This window comes from Protopterus annectens, chromosome 8.part0, assembly GCF_019279795.1.
Source record: "Protopterus annectens isolate FY-2018-M chromosome 8.part0, PAN1.0, whole genome shotgun sequence".
NCBI lineage: Eukaryota > Metazoa > Chordata > Ceratodontiformes > Protopteridae > Protopterus > Protopterus annectens.
In genome coordinates, this window is record NC_056741.1 from 1,535,229,549 (window position 1) to 1,535,248,162 (window position 18,614).

Below are 18,614 nucleotides of genomic sequence, written 5' to 3' on the forward strand. Positions count from 1 at the left end.
CTTCAGTAAAAACTCTGTACCCATGAACTACAACATAGGCGGTAGTATACTTAACACCGAAAGTGTGATAAGAGGCCTTGGGACACAGGTGGACAGTAGTCTCTCGTTTGATAATCACATCACCACAGAAGTCAGGAAATCCTTCTATGTTGCACACCTCATCACAAAAGGTTTCTCATCCAGGAAAAAAAGAGGTAATTGTTCCCCTCTACTCATCACTCATTAGACCCATTATAGAGTACAACGCCCCTTTTGGTATGTACCTCACAAGACATCTACAACAATGGGAAAGGCTGCAGAAATACCTCACAAAGAGGATTACCGGCCTCAAAAAGATGCCCTACGCAGACCGTCTCCAAAAACTCCAGCTTTACTCTGTCGCATATCGCCTACTCAGAGGTGATCTCTGCCTAACATACAAAGCTATGTCAAACCCAGAGCTTTTGGACATGCTCCACTTAAAGAAATCCCAATCCCTCCGAGCTACACACTCTAGGGACCTAAACCTTGTCACCACAATAAACAGAACATGCTGGAGGGATAGATTCCTGTCCCAGAGACTTCCCATACTCTGGAATAAACTATCTATCTATATAAAACAAAGCTCCTCATTAGCACTCTTCAAGAAAAATCTTGATGATTGGATGGGAAATAGGAAATTCACCCTGGTGATCACTTCTGTGGCTCTGCTCGACAGTGGCACAGGAAAATAATTTTCTTGGGTGGCAAATGCCAGGGTACCTTTTTGGCAGGGCTTGTATAGACCTTAGGGCTGATAGCCTAGTACCTACCTATGAACCTATAAACTAGAAAATCATATATTTTAGGAAATGGAAAAAGTTTCTTAGTTGTAGCCAACAACATATCCTGCACACATTTAGGTATAGTTGTTCTCTGGTTTTACAATATTTGTGTGAATTACTATCCTGTGGCCTTTCTAACTCCTATAGCAAGGTTTATTTATCAGACATTTCAGCATGTTTCCCCATGGATGCTCCTCTTTTAATGCATTCTCATGTTAAAATGTTTTTGAAAGGGATTTTGCATAAGAGACCTCCAAGAAAACCAGCAGCCCCACCTTTGGATCTTAATTTTATGTTAGGGAAGCTAACACTTGCTTCCTTTGAACCAGCTAGTCTGGCTGACTTCAGGTTCTTGACATGAAAAATGGTATTATTGATTGCTCTGACCTCTGCACAAAGAGTGTCTAAGTTACAAGCTCTTATGGTGAGTCAACTCTATCTCATTTTTCACAGAAACAGGGTTTCTTTGATAACTAATCCTTTTTTTATGCCTAAAGTGGCAACTGAGTTTACTTTAAGCCAGCTGATCCATCTCCCAGTTTTCTTTAATGAACCCAAAACTGAGGAAGAAAGGATACTCCATATCATGGATATCCACAGAAAACGCAGGGACTATCTCGACAGAGCTACATCTTTCAGATCCTCAGAACAATTGCTCATTTCTTACGAAAGTAAGAAGTAGGCACGATGTGTGTCAAAGCAGGCTAATTCAAAATGCTTATCTAAAGCTATTACCTTTTGTTATACTCACCGCAACAAAACTATTCCAGGCAGGGACAAGGCCCACTCTACCAGGGTCTTGGCTTCATCTATGGCTTTTTGAAATGGTTTGGATTCTATAAGTATTGTAGAAGCTACTACTTGGTCCTCTGTACATAGTTTTACTAAGCACTGTAATCTTGATTCCTTCTCTAGATCTAGATCAGGCTTTGCAAGGACCATTCTCCAGTGGCTCCTGGACTCTTCTCCTTCCAACCGCCTCCCCAACATGTAGTAAACGAGGGTAATCTGCCCATATAGCTACGGCTACTGCAGCAGTGATCGGTGTGATAAATATAGTACAGTTGTGTAAGTAAATTACTATAGCAGTAGATTATTAAACAATCACTGCTGCAGTAGCTGCTCCAACCCCCCTCCCCCTTTTTGTGTTGTCTATGCCAGGCAGTTGATATTTAATTTTTATTCTTCCTAGCATTGTCCTTTCAGAGCTCAACCTCACTCTCTCTGTTGGCAGTAAAGGTCTGAAGGGCTTGGCACCCAAACTTGCCATTAAGTCAGCTCAGTTCGAGCTGCCTGACAGTTTGGGAGTGTGGAAGGTGTCTAGAAGCTATGGAAGCTGGCCAGCTGCCATATCCTTGACAGGATATAACCCATAATAACCCATATATCTAAGGCTACTGCAGCAGTGATCATTAGAACATCTGCTGTTATTGTCTGCTTACTTACACAGCTGTACTTTTTGAAATCCTAAAACAGATACAGCAGTTATTTTTTTCTATCCAAACCAGCTTCAAGTAAACAGGCTGCAATTGCTAATCCCATTCCCCCTGACAAGGATGTGAAAGCAATGGATAAACTGGGTAAGAAAATATATTTTTCAAGTACTTTAGCTTTCAGTATTCTAAACTGTCAAGTTCATATGTTAAAATTGTTACTGTTATCTTCTGTTAAGTTAATGGCTAATCTTTCTTCTGAGGTAAAGAATCCAGTATATGCTTCTGTTACATCTATTTCTCATGTGACTTAGTTTATTTTAAAGGGATCCTATGATGATGCTGATTTTTCCTTCAGCTTTTGAATCAGATTTGAGGAAATTTCCTTGGCTTTATTCTCAAAATCTTCCAGTGATCTTAAATCTGTGATTTTAAATTGTGCTTTAAATAAACCGGCTCTGTCTAACCCTTCTGCAGCTGAGGTGCATGAAAGGTGTGCTGAAAGAGGAAAAGTGATTCATGGATTGTATCATATTTTTCAACCTTTATTTTGCAGAACAAATAGTTATTTTACCTTCTCCTCCTCTCCCTTCTCCAATAAGCAATTTAAGCAGCAAGGAGCCTGCAAACATTGATTTAAAAAGCACTGGAAGGTAAGCACTAAAAGAAGAGAAAAAAACACCAATAATCAAGGGCGGTCCTCTCAGTTACAATGACTATCTGCATGCTCAAGCTCATACCCTTACCTCTCAACGGTCCAGATTTTCACAGTAAATCCAGATTTCTGCCTCATATTTTGGTCTTGTCCTCATAACATTTGTGGTTTTCTGGCAAATTTTTGAGGATTAGAGTTACTAAATAATGACAGAAATTTGAATTTCAGACATCATGCACTTCACAAAATACTTGCTAATAACAAAACCTGTTACTCTTGTAGCTTACTATGTGTGTAAAACCAATATTTAAAAATTGACCATATGTTGGGGACTTTTACCCCCATTATTTTCACCTTTGTTCAGAAATCTTGTGTTAAGAGGTTGAAAAGTATGTTCATCTCCCCTCCCTTCATGGAAATCTTTCCATGTCTCTGACTCTTCACCTCCCTTTGTGGCATCAGATTGTCTCAGACATCTGGGATGTGAATGTAGTCCAGCAGGTCCACTTGGCAAGGGAAATCCCTCCCCACTTTCTAAGGGATTTCTTCTTGTCCAGAAAATCAAATCTCTCTATTTCCTCCCATCCTGCAACACATGATATCTCAGAGAGTCTTGAGCTCCTAGTCATTTAGGCAAAGATTTTTATTCATTATTTTTTAATAGTTCCCAAAACAAGAAGGATCTTGGAGGCCAATAATGAATCTTTCTTTTCTAAACCTTTTTTGTCAACATTTTGAAGATCAAGGTGTAATTTCTTCAGTTAATTGCACCTCTGATTCCCCCTCTAGCTTTTATGGTGAAGCTGGATCTAAAGGAGGCCTCTCATCACATCCCCACTGCAGGACATGCTGGGCATTTATCAATATTTGCTGTATGTGGCTTACAGTAAAAGTTCTCTGTTTTACTCACTGTACTGTGGACTACACTAAGGCTATTCTCAAAATACCTAGATCCAGTCATTGCTTATTACAGATTTCAATGTATTCATATTTTTTCCATACTTGGATGATTCTTATTTCAACTGTGAAAAGTCTTTAGCAATTGTTCAGAAGTGTCTACTTAATCTAGGTTTTACAATTAACTTTCAAAAGTCTTCTCTCGTCCCTTCTCTCATAATATTATTTTTTGCAATGTTTGCTGAACTCTGGTAGAGTCTTTCCTCTATACAAGGTAAACTTGTTTCAGCAGTTCTTTCTGAGTTTCTCCAAGTCAAAACCAAGCATCTGCAAGACAGTTTCTCAAGGTTATAGAGTAGATGGCTTTAATGATTCTTATGCTTCTCCTGTCCATATTACACAAGAGAAAAGTACAGTGGTGCAACAAATCAGACTGGACTCAACATATGCACCTTTTGTCCTTTCAAATACCAGTTCTGGGGTTTTTAATGAGGGAGAATGAGTGGTGGTGGACTAGATAGCTTGTAATGCAGGTCTTCCATTCTCCCTTCCACCTTCTCCAGTCAGTCATTCACCACAGATGCATTGGATGTTATATAGGGAGTACTTCCAAAAGGAGTAAAAGTACAAGCAATGTGGGGTCCTGTAGAGAGGCAGAAGCACATAAGCATCAGAGAGATCTCTGGAACCCAGGACTTTTGCAAGTGTACACAGACAATACCAGTCAGGTGTTACATAAAGCAAACAGGAAGTGCCAGATCTTACCCCTTTTGCAGACTTGCTATGATAGCCTAGAAGGTGGCAACATGGCCCAATTTGACTCTTTAAGCTTCACACATTCCATCAGACCAAGACCTGATTGCAGTCTAGCTCAATAGGACCAGGTCAGAGTCCCCGGACGTTGAAACTTCATATCAGGATCTTCCATGAATTGATCCAGTTTTGGGGAATATCTCAAGTAGTTCTGTTAGCCTCTGTTCCAGAGCTCATTGCAAACAGGCCTGGAAGACAGATGCTTTCTTGTTCTCATGGAAGCAAATGTTCCTGTATAATTTTTACTTTTCCACAGAAGGAATCTCCAAAATTTTTGTGGTGACTCCCTTTTGGCCAAGAAATTAGTGGTTCTTCCTTCTTTTCAATTTGGCTAAGGATAGTCATCATAAGCTTCACCCAGACCAGTTTTACTCACACAGGATAAGGGGAGTTTGATACAATCCAGTCTAGAAACTCTTCAACTAACTGCTTGATTGATAAAATGTTGATACCTTTTAGGCACCTATATTCTGAGGATGTGCACCATGTACTACTGGAGGTGAGAAACTTGCTGCTAGAAAATCATAAACATGCAGTTGGAAAAGATTTTCTATCTGATGTTAGTAAAAGAATCAGGATTCTCTTTGGACAAGTTGCCCCTGATTCTTGATTATTTTTGCGTTATTGTCCAATAGCCTTTTATATTTCCCTAGCAAGTATATTGTCAGCCATTAAGCTTCTCTACCCACGGATCTCCCTTTTCTGATAATGTTCAAGTTAAAACTTTTTGAAAGGGGTGTTACATACTCATCTACCTAGGAATCACATGACCCCCTCCTTTGTATCTGAACTTGGTGCTTAAGAGGCTTACTCTGTATCCATTTGAACAAGCTGCTAAGGCTGAACTGAGGTCCTTAACTTAGTAGACTGCTCTACTCTTTGCTCTGTCATCTGTTAGGAGAATATCTGTGTTATAGGCTCTTATAGTGAGTCATCTCTGCTTTGTTTTCCACTGGGCCAGTGTTTTATTTAAAACAAATCCTACCTTCATTCCTGAAGTGGACTCAAGAGTTTACTTTAAGCCAGGCTATTAACCTCTCAGTTTTCTTTCCTGAAACAAAGAATAAGGGAAAAAGGAGACTTCACACTCTAGATGTAGACAAAACTCAAACCTTCAGTAAAACTCATCAGCTGTTTGTTTCCTATGAAGGTAAGAGGAAAGGACAGCCAATTTCAAAACAGATAATTTCCAGGTTGTTGTCTCATGCTATTGCCTTTTGTCATACTGACCATAATAAACCACCTACAGGCAGGGTTACAGCCCACTCCACAAGGCTTTGACTTCTTCAGGTGGAGTCTAGAAACATTCTAGAAGCAGCAACATGATCCCCCGTATGCATTTTTACAAAGCACAACAAGCACGGTTCCTTCTCCAGGCAGAGAACAGGCTTTGCTAGGAACATTCTTCAGGGACTCCTTGAGTCTTAGTTTACTGGCCACCTCCCTTTTTGTACTTTTCTTCCCGAAGCTGTGGCAATCTATCCATATAGCTTAAGCTACCTGAACAGTGATCTATGTTTGACCATAGTACATTTATATAAATGAAGCTTACTGCAACGGGCAATGTTCTAACAAGATGACTTCTACAACTGCCTCCCCACCCTCCATCCCCCTTTCCTTTTCTTGGTTGTATGTTTTTGGTGCTGCCAGGGTGTGGCTATGTACTCCTTTTTGTGGTTTGTTCCTAGTTTTCTTCTTCAGGGCTCTTCTCTCCCTCCTAGGAAAATACTCTGAAGCTTTTCCCTCTCCAACTGTCTATTTTCTAAGCTCCTGGCAGATGAAGCACGTAGAAGGTACTATTAACGTTTGGAAGTTGGCCAGGTGCAGTGCAGTGGAGGGTAGGACCTATAGAGCTTAGGCTCTGCTCATATATTTCAGGAGTCTAGGGTACAGGAATTTGAGCATTACCTTGCAAGCATGTGAAACAAGTTCAGTTTTCTGATAATTTGAGCACTCTTTGGCAATGTCCTTCTGCAACTGGAATACAAACTGATCTTTTGATTTTCATTGGCAACTGTTGTGTTTTCCACATTTGCTTGTAAACTCCATGCAACACTGCTATGGCATAATTTTCAAGATTTTAAACAGCTTTATTGGAAGGGCTCACCCAGTCTCTGCTACACTTTGCTGTGAGGGAAAAGTTGGTTTGCTTTTTATTTGTTGTATTTTGTATTAGTTTATTGCCTTTTTATATTTTGAGTGCTGTGATTTGTTTTCCTTACCTTGTGTTTTGCTTGTGTTCTGCTTTTAACTGCATATTAAAACTTCAAAAGACCCCACAGCTCTGTTTCTTGTGAGTCAGGCAGAAATTAGAACTGATCAATTAAGGACTCATACATATGACAGAAGAGGTCACTTAAGGTTAATCATTTGTGAACTGAGGGGGTGGAGCTAGGAACTAAACCTTCTATTTAAGGGGTAAAATAAACATTTTAGAGCTTTATTGGAAAGGCACACCCAGAGTCTGCTACACTTTGCTGTGACTGAAAGGTTGGTTAGCTTTTTATTTGTTGTATTTTGTATTAGTTTATTGCCTTTTCATATTTTGAGTGCTGTGATTTGTTTTCCTTACCTTGTGTTTTCCAATGATTTCTACTGCCCACCTGGTGAATCTGGGCATACTGGGGCAATGCAGCAATTGCCTCATGTACATAGACAACCCTCTCCTCCTACCATCCAACACTACAACCTGTGAGAGATGCACTTACATAGCCAAACTGGAAGCAAAGCTCTCTCCACCCAAGGTTGTGCTAAACAGTCAAGAGGAGAAGGTTAACACCCGCACTACACCTCAAGCAACACATAGCGCTTCTAAACTCACACCACCAACACCCACATATAGCAACACTAAATCCACATATGCGGAGGCCCTTAACTGTAACCTGCCCAAGCAACAAGGACCTCCGAAGCTGAAACGCAAACAAACAACAATCACAACCAAAGTGTCACATAGCTCACAACACCAGTGTGCCAACCAGTAACAGCCCCTAAGGCAAGACAACGTAACTAACACTTTAGTAATAGGTGACTCTATAGTCAGGCACACTGATGTCCTACTCACCAGGCTGAATAAGGAGAAAATTACAGTGAGCTGCCTGTCGGGTGCCAGGATCCACCACATAACTCATGCACTCAAGTAACTCCACAACACGTACAAATATGACTCTGTCATTATCCATGTTGGAGTGAATTACTTGAGACGTACCTCTCTGGACTACATGAAAAGAGACATGGAAGAGTTCTCGCATCATGTGGCCCAGGCAGGTATGACCCTAGCCCTGAGTAGCCTCCTGCCTTCACCCAGAATGATACCACAATATAAGGACAAAATAATTGACTTCAACAATTGACTAAGCTTCTGGTGTCATTCAAAGGGGATCCAGTATCTGTCTGCCTGGGATGACATGATCGACAGACCACGATGCTTTGCCAGAGATGGTCTGCACCTGTTGCCCCTGGGATTCAGGTTACTGGCAAAGGCTCTTGCCATCCCTATAGTGCCTTTTTTAGGCAAAGTTCAAAGGACAAAACCACCACCATAACAGGTACAAGCATTCAAAATCTGAAGGTAATGCTACTCAATGCTAGAAGTCTAAACTTCAAAATGCACTCTCTCGAGGCACTCCTAAAAATGGAAAACATCGATATCTGTGCAGTAATTGAGACCTGGTTCAAGGCTCCAGATAGCACCCCTGCAATACCAGGCTACAACTCTTACCACACTTTTCAGCCACCAAACCAGGATCGAAACACTAAAGGTGGAGGAGTGTCCTTATTCACCAAGGATATTCACACTACCAGGTTAGTTGCTCAACACAATGCATCTGAAATTCTCCAGGTGCAACTAACACTAGGTAAGACTGCAATCCGAATTGTAGATTGCTACAAATCCCATAAGAACTGCAAATAATCGAACCAAAACCAAGTAATAAGTCCAAAGCAGCCAAGTTGAAGGCAGGAAACACACCAGCAAAGGTTCCACTGTTTAATGACACCAAGTAGGACAAAACGTTGTAAAAATACACAAATTAACGCTCTTGGCAAAATTGCGTTTTCGTCTTCACTAACAATGACTTCATCAGATAATGCTAAATTGATTAATTGAACTATTAAATACTAAAACTTTTCAAAAAATTGTCCAATCAGTCACAGTGCATCAAGAAGCAGCCAATCTGTTACTAACCATCATAAATATTAAACATGCACAATAATACATATAATACAACAGATATTCTTGGTTTTAATAAAAAATTAAATATATTAAATATAAAATGTATCAAGTTTCTAAAACTACAGCTGATTTCATAAAATTTATAGAGTGCAGGAAGGAAATTTAAAATACATATAAGCAGCTTTACTATTGAAGTAATACAACACTTAAGTTCATTACAATTCATTATTTTTTGTAAATAAACACCACCATCTGGTGACCATTATGGATATTACAAGCAGAGAAATTATGTATATTTTGTTGTTTTAAATATCCGCAGCTTTCAATTTGAGTACTGGGGTTATGGATACACTTTCATTTAAGCCAGGTTTTTTAGTGGCATTAAGATAAATTTGCCACCATAGCTCCCTATAAGCTACCCTTTCTTCCCATAAACCTCCTCTTAAATCCTTTTTCACCTGCTCAATAACAAAAAAGTCAAATCTAGCCTCTTCACATACTTTTGTATGCTTATATAAGGCATTAGTATCTTTAGCCTTAGAAATCTCATAATAATGTTCGTATATTCTTCTCCTCAAGACACGTTCGGTCTTTCCTATATAGAAGGAATTACATTTGTTACAAATACTTATATAAATTACTCCCTTAGTCTCACAATTGTAAAAACCATTACTTTTTATTATTTTATTATTCCTACTGGGGATAATTATTTCTGTAGCATTTAACATATGTTCACATTGGTTGCAGTGACCACACTTATAACTACCTTTCTTTTTTTGTCCATCTATCCCATAACTTGTTCTATTCTGTTTAGTTTGAGATTCAAGAATATTCTTTATACTCCTAGAGTTTCTGTATACAATTTTTGGTACCAAATTATTTATACCGTTTATATCAGATAGGGCCAAAAATTTGGTCCATTCATTTCTAAATATCTCACTAACTCTAATGTTGGACACATTGTATTCCATAGTCAAAGCCTGTTCATATCTTAATTCTTTCTCGCCATAAGTAATGTTATTTTCTATAATGTTATTACTAATTTTTTGTCCCTTTATTGGCTGGAATTTAGTTTTTCTCCCCAATTCCACCTCATTTCTCAATTTCATTACAAAATCCCTTGGGTAGCCCCTTTCTTCAAACATCTTACTAAGTAAATTACACTCTACCAAAAAATCTCCACTAGCGCTGGTCATTCTACTACCCCTCACAAACTGCCCCTTGACAATATTCTTCTTACAATGTGAGGGGTGTGCGCTAGTGAAGTGAAGAAAGGAGTTACAAAAGGTTTTCTTCCTGTAGATCTTAGTTGCAAAATCACATCCTGTCTTGTATATTTCGACATCTAAATATTGCAATTTCTCTCTTGAAAGAGTATATGTAAATTTTAAGAAGTCAGTGGAATTGTTTATATAATCAAAAAATTCATTAAATTTATCTATCCCTGCTACCCAGAATATAACTATGTCGTCCAAAAAACGACGATACAATGTCCAACATTTATTGTAATTGGAATTAATTATATAATCCTCCTCCCATTTAGCTAGGACTATATCAGCATAAATAGGCCCACAAGCTGCGCCCATTGCTGTGCCTTGGACCTGTTGATAATATTCTCCTTGAAAGGTAAAAAAATTGTATCTTAATACCATATCCACTAACCCTGTAGTTATACTTTTTTCAGCCTGGGTCAACTTAGTGTCTCTGTAAACCATTTCTTCAAACATAGTGAGACCTTCATTGTGTGGTATACACGTAAAAAGGTCCACTACGTCCACAGTGACAAATAATAAATCTTCTTTATATAGGTCTGGACTAATACATCTTAAAAAATCCCAAGAATCTTTCAATGTATACAAATTCTCAGTACTTATGTGTTTTACCTTATTGTCCACAAATTTTGCTAATGGAAGTGTTTTGGACCCTGCCGCTGAGACAATAGGTCTCAATGGAGGGTCTTCCAAATTTTTGTGGACCTTAGGTATTCCAAATATTATTGGTATTCTTGGTTTTGCCACATGTAAGAATTCAAAGGTTTTTCTGTCCACTAATCCTTCATATAATAAACTATTTAATAAGTTATCAATTTTATAGTAGGCCAAATTTATTTCATTAAGTGAGACCGAAGTATATTTAACAGTATCATTTAATATAGAATTCATTTTTCCTTCATATATAATATTTTCCATGAAGACAATACCGCCCCCCTTGTCCGGTTTCATTATTCTCAAATCTCTATTATTTTTTAGCTCATATAGTATTTCATTTTCTTGCCTGGAAAGATTAAATTCCATAACCCTTTCTTCATATAACTGTCTAATTTCATTTTCTAACATGATATCAAAATTTTTAATTTGAGGATGTAAGGGTGGGTTGTATATACTTCTACGGACCAAAGCTGAGTCTTGAGGAGGTAAATTACACCTGGTATTTAAATTAGTAGAAGCAAACAAAATACCAAAATTGATTTTCCTAAGAAAAAGCTTAACATCTATAATGGTATTCACCAATTCACCCTTCACAGAGGGAATAAATTTGAACCCTTTACTCAATAGGTGAAAATGTGATTCAGTAGGAATAACATTACTAAAATTATAAATGGTAAAATTTTCAAAAGTGTGCTTAATACCATCAACTTGGATTGCATTGTGGTATTGTTCAAAGTCAGGGGTTGGGTGTATTCTGTCTAATACCTCCCCCTCCCCCTTCTCCCCCCCCTTTTTTGAAAATTTTGATACCCATCCTGTTTACTATAAGAATTGAAAGAATCTCTCCTTAAAGGTGGGAATTCGTTGTCATATTCTAAATGTACCCCTACTTTACCATCATCATCATGGTGTTCATACAATGGATCCACATAGTGTTTATGATAATCATTTTTCTTAAAAGGTGGTTTGGGATAGTGGGTATTATTCTCATACTCATTTAAATCTCTTTTTAATTTACTTATTTTCCTTTCTATAACATCGCTGCATTTCCATTCAACATCTTCCTTTACTTTATAATATTTGTCCCTTTCTTCCCTAATTTGGAAAATAAGATCTCCCTTAATACATACATCCAATGTCTCTATCTCGTTTTGCAACAATTCCTGCACTCTTTTGTTTTCTTGAATAATTAATTTTAAAACTTCAAGACCACATTGATTAAAAACTTTCAACAACTCCTGGTGAAAAAACGAACCTCCTATAACATTGTTGGGATACTTATATACCCTAAGTCCTTTAGGAACCACTTTCCTATTAATACACTCTGTTAAGTATTCATTCTCTATAGTTAGAGTTTTAAATTTCATCATTAGTTTATACAATTTATCCAATTTATTATAATAACTTATACCATCAGCAGAAGTCTGCTTTTGTCCACTTTTAAACTGTATATTAAAAGGCATTTTCAACCAGTCATTGATGTCATTTTTCTTCCACGAAGTGTGGAAAGAACTGTTAACAGTACCTTTGCTTCTATTGCCGTTAATGGGGTTGTCCGGAGTGTTGCCAGCATCAGCCAGCAAAGAAGATGATCTGTTTCCAGTGTCCATTGGCGCCAAAACCATTGGCGTCTTAGCCGGATTGAATGTTTCACCATTCAGTTCTTCCCTTTCTAAGTCGCAATGTGTAGAACCACTTTTGCGACGTTTTCTTTTAGATTTAGCTCCCATTGACCATTCGGTCCGTTCCGACACGCTGATACTCTCTTCTCCTTGCTTCCGGCATAGTGTCTGGCAAAGTGGCGTCAAAAGGTCAATCAACTGAGTGAGTTGACCTATCAATCTCCGTGATTCCCCCATCTCTTCTTTTGGCGTTCCGCCTTCCATCAAGGATGCACAAACACAAAACCAATAAGAACTGCAAATAATCGAACCAAAACCAAGTAATAAGTCCAAAGCAGCCAAGTTGAAGGCAGGAAACACACCAGCAAAGGTTCCACTGTTTAATGACACCAAGTAGGACAAAACGTTGTAAAAATACACAAATTAACGCTCTTGGCAAAATTGCGTTTTCGTCTTCACTAACAATGACTTCATCAGATAATGCTAAATTGATTAATTGAACTATTAAATACTAAAACTTTTCAAAAAATTGTCCAATCAGTCACAGTGCATCAAGAAGCAGCCAATCTGTTACTAACCATCATAAATATTAAACATGCACAATAATACATATAATACAACAGATATTCTTGGTTTTAATAAAAAATTAAATATATTAAATATAAAATGTATCAAGTTTCTAAAACTACAGCTGATTTCATAAAATTTATAGAGTGCAGGAAGGAAATTTAAAATACATATAAGCAGCTTTACTATTGAAGTAATACAACACTTAAGTTCATTACAATTCATTACTTTTTGTAAATAAACACCACCATCTGGTGACCATTATGGATATTACAAGCAGAGAAATTATGTATATTTTTGTTGTTTTTAAATATCCGCAGCTTTCAATTTGAGTACTGGGGTTATGGATACACTTTCATTTAAGCCAGGTTTTTTAGTGGCATTAAGATAAATTTGCCACCATAGCTCCCTATAAGCTACCCTTTCTTCCCATAAACCTCCTCTTAAATCCTTTTTCACCTGCTCAATAACAAAAAAGTCAAATCTAGCCTCTTCACATTCTTTTGTATGCCTATATAAGGCATTAGTATCTTTAGCCTTAGAAATCTCATAATAATGTTCGTATATTCTTCTCCTCAAGACACGTTCGGTCTTTCCTATATAGAAGGAATTACATTTGTTACAAATACTTATATAAATTACTCCCTTAGTCTCACAATTGTAAAAACCATTACTTTTTATTATTTTATTATTCCTACTGGGGATAATTATTTCTGTAGCATTTAACATATGTTCACATTGGTTGCAGTGACCACACTTATAACTACCTTTCTTTTTTTGTCCATCTATCCCATAACTTGTTCTATTCTGTTTAGTTTGAGATTCAAGAATATTCTTTATACTCCTAGAGTTTCTGTATACAATTTTTGGTACCATAAGTAATCCCAAAGTGTATCCATAACCCCAGTACTCAAATTGAAAGCTGCGGATATTTAAAAACAACAAAAATATACATAATTTCTCTGCTTGTAATATCCATAATGGTCACCAGATGGTGGTGTTTATTTACAAAAAGTAATGAATTGTAATGAACTTAAGTGTTGTATTACTTCAATAGTAAAGCTGCTTATATGTATTTTAAATTTCCTTCCTGCACTCTATAAATTTTATGAAATCAGCTGTAGTTTTAGAAACTTGATACATTTTATATTTAATATATTTAATTTTTTATTAAAACCAAGAATATCTGTTGTATTATATGTATTATTGTGCATGTTTAATATTTATGATGGTTAGTAACAGATTGGCTGCTTCTTGATGCACTGTGACTGATTGGACAATTTTTTGAAAAGTTTTAGTATTTAATAGTTCAATTAATCAATTTAGCATTATCTGATGAAGTCATTGTTAGTGAAGACGAAAACGCAATTTTGCCAAGAGCGTTAATTTGTGTATTTTTACAACGTTTTGTCCTACTTGGTGTCATTAAACAGTGGAACCTTTGCTGGTGTGTTTCCTGCCTTCAACTTGGCTGCTTTGGACTTATTACTTGCTACAAATCCCCCAACATGCCCCAAGATTCTCACTACACCTTTCTAAACATACTGGAAAATATTAATATACAACCAAACACCCTAATACTGGGTGATTTCAACTACCCTGATTTTAACTTGGAAAACTACTCATGTACCAACACCTTTGCCCAAAGGTTCTTGGAATTCATAAATTCCAATGCTCTGGATCAACTAATCCATAGTTCCACCAGGGGCTTCAACATCCTAGACCTGGTCATTACCAACACGGGAAATCGATGCTCCACACTTATGGCACCCCCTCGTTGGTCAGGTCAGACCATAAGCTAATCACCCTTAACATCCACATCCCATCCCCACCCCCCAGTAAGGAAATCTCCATAAAAAACTTCTCCAAAGCCAACTTCATGCTACTCAGTTTAGGAGTTACAAACTTCACAACACCCATGCAGACGGGAACTGAACATTTGACTGCTGAGTCCTACACTAAGGCACTGTATGAGCACATCCTCTCATGCATGAATCATGCCATCCCAAAAAGAACCAAGATGCTCTCCTCCAAGAAAAAGAAGCCAATCTAGTGGTCCCCTGCCACAAACAAACTTTACAACAAAAGGAAGAAACTGTGCAGAAAAGAGGAAAATCCCAGGATGCAAAAAACTCCCTTACCAGCCTCAGTAAAAAGCTGAGATCCCTCATAAAATCCTCCAAAGCTAATTATGAAAATAAAATTGCCAAAGATTTCAAAGACAACCCAAGGCATTCTATAACTATGTCAAGAATCTAAATGGCAATCTGCTCTGAGCTACAACAGAATGGCATTAAATATACTGATCCCAAGGATATTGCCAATATCCTGGCAAATCGATTCAGTGCCAAATTCACCCCCCTCTCACCCCCTAAATGGCCCATCTCAATACCAGAAGATTGCCAAATTCCAGTAATAATGGCCACACAGGTAAAAATCACACTCTCCAAAGCTAAGAATACAACATCCATGGGACCAGATGACATCCCGGGCTGTGTACTACATGAACTACAAAATTAACTGGCACCTCACCTAAGTGTCATGTTTAATCATACCCTCACCTCAGGCTTCATGCCCACTGAGTGGCACACATCTACATTTATCCCACTCTACAAGGGGGGATCCACCTTGAATCCCGGGAACTACTGCCCCATCAGTGTGAAGAGGCTGATCTGCAAGGCCATGGAACGTATTATCATGGAACTTATAAACAAAGACATTGGCAACCTTAAAACACTGGACCTCACCCAGTTTGGGTTCGTGAAGGGCCGATCTTGTCTCCTGAACCTGATTGACTTCTTTGAATCAGTCTCTAGAGCCGTGGACAAGGGTAAGGCCATCCACACAGCCTATCTGGACCTCGCCAAGGCCTTTGACACCATCCCCCACTCTGGAATCATAGATAAACTTACTAAGCTGGGCATTAATTCCTACATCACTCGATGGGTTGCCAACTGGCTTACTGACAGAACCCACACTGTAAAAGTAGCTGACTCCAAATCCAGCTCCAGACAAGTGACAAGTGGAGTACCTCAAGGTTCAGTCCTGGGACCTCTCTTGTTTGGCATCTACTTCTCTGAAGTACAGGCCAACACTAAGGGACTCTGGCTAACACAGTTCGCAGATGACTGCAAACTGGGAGCTATTATTGAATCCCCAAATGAAGTCGATACTGTACAAAAGGGCCTTACAGAAGCAGATGCTTGGTGCCAGAGCCATGGGCTCAAGCTCAATGCTGAGAAATGTATAGTTATCCCCTTTGGGATAAAACATGTACCCATGAATTACCACAAAGGTGGCAGTACACTAAACACCGAAAGTGTGATAATAGACTTAGGGACACAGGTGGACAGTGGTCTCACCTTCAATAACCACATCGCCGCAACAGTCAGGAAATCCTTCTATGTGGCACACCTCATCACTAAGGGCTTTTCATTCAGAAAAAAGGAGGTCATTGTCCAACTGAACTCATCCCTCATTAGACCCATTATAGAATACAACACCCCATTTCGTATGTACCTCTCAAGACATCTGCAACTACTGGAAAGGCCACAGAAATACCTCACTAAAAAAATCACAGGCCTAAAGCAGATGCCCTATGCTGACCGCCTTAAAAAACTCCAGCTATACTCTGTCACATATCATCTACTCCAAGGTGATCTCTGCTTAATATACAAGGCCATGTCAAATCCAGAGCTGTTGGACATGCTACACTTAAAGAAATCCCAATCCCTCAGAGCCACACGCTCCAGGGATCTAAACCTTGTCATCAAAATAAACAAAACATGCTGGAGGGATAGGTTCCTGACACAGAGACTCCCCAGACACTGGAATAGACTGCCCATACATGTCAAGCAGAGCACCACTTTAGCCCTCTTCAAAAGGAACCTTGATGACTGGATGGGAGAAAGGAAATTCACCCCATGGATCACATCAGTCATCCTGCTAGACAGGGTTCTAGGAAAGTAAATAGTGTGGGAAGAAATAGCCAGGGAATTGTTATGGCTAGGCTTGCATAGGCCCTAGGGGCGATAGCCTAGTACCAACCTATGAACCTATGAACCTATGAACCAATGGAATCACACTATTCCCTGCAGTGTTATATCAGCAAGATGTTCTAGACCCATTTAATTTCACTCTCCATGATGTCTGCCTCTGGATCACAGAACATGCCATCATATGTATCACTGACATCAAGGTTCTTCTTATCTAGTTTTTCCTGTATATTTCCGCCACTTCTGCTTAACATCTTTTGTTTCCAATAGGTGCCTCCCATCTTCTGCTAGATCTGTCCACTCTTTGTCTATTATCAAGCTCATTTTTACCTGGATGTTTCCCCTTAATAGGATCATTGAAATTTAGGAATTACAAATTGAATAAGTCACAAGATCATGTGTCCCTTGCCCGCACCTACCCTCATGGTGCTCCTCTTGCTTCCAACCAAGGATAAATGTGTTGGTGCCCATTCAATTGTCAAGGCTGCTTTTTGAAAAATGTTAGGGTGTCATGATATTTAACACTCAGTAGTTTATCCAGATAATATATGTTGAACCAAAGTTAATTTCACCCATGTAGTCTGCTGCAAACTTTTCTACCACCACATGGTCACCATAATACCTTAAAATCAACTCTCAGTAAATGTTATTTTATTGTTTTAAACTCCTACATGGTCGATTGTCACTGTAAAATTAATAATTAGTATGATTTCTTACATTCTTTCATGGTGGGTAGTGGGTAGCCTTCCCTCTCCCAGCTTCTGAGGTCATATCAACTGAGAGAAAAGACTTTTAAGTAATATCCCTTTTCTCTGTGATACTGCAGTCTTGGAGGTATTATTCCATCCAAGCATTTTTACTGTGGTAAATTAGAACAGTAAGCCAGCTATCAGTAAGTCCAACATTAGTATGATTATAGAGTGGACTCTATGAATGTGAATCTTATATTTATAATTTAGTGCTTTATTACATTCAGAAATGTGATCTTCTTACTGATAAACAGTATGTTTTTCACCAAAGGCATAATCTCTTTAACCTCAGAAATATACTCAAACTTGAATAATGGACAGTAAATGGATTATGTCTTTCTGGATCAAAAATGCAGCATTACATTGATGATTTGTTTTGTGGCAAGAGAACCTTGACAGTTTCCAGTTATTCTTGCAAGACCTGAATTGTTCCACCAGTTTTTTGAACTTTACCCTGGGAGAGTTTGGGAAAACAACAGCCTTCCTTGATATTCATTTGGAACTACTTGATGACAGTTTTAGTTTCAGTAGTAGTATCCACAGGAAATATATCTTTGTCAGTCAGTACCTGCACAGGGACAGTCTTCACCCCCAACATATGAAAAGAGGGGTAGTCAAGGGACAACTTATGAGGTTGAACCATTTGACTAGTGAAGATTCTGTCTTTGATGGTGAGGTTAACAAACTGACTGGATTTTTTACAGCCAGGGAATATGATTTGTTTTGGTTACGTAATTGCTGCTGAAGTTATAACTCTCAGAGACAGTTTCGCTAGCCCCATTTTGAGAGGCAATTTCAGTGTAGCAAGTAGGATGAATCAAAACAACAAGGTGTTTGAGCTTGCCTTCCCATTTCCCATTTCAGATGGAATGGACATTATTAGGCGTATTATTAAGGAAAATTGGAAGGTGTTGCTTGGACATTCTGAATTGGTGAAAGTCCTGGGTAATGAACCTTTGTTCACTTACAAAAAGGTATGTA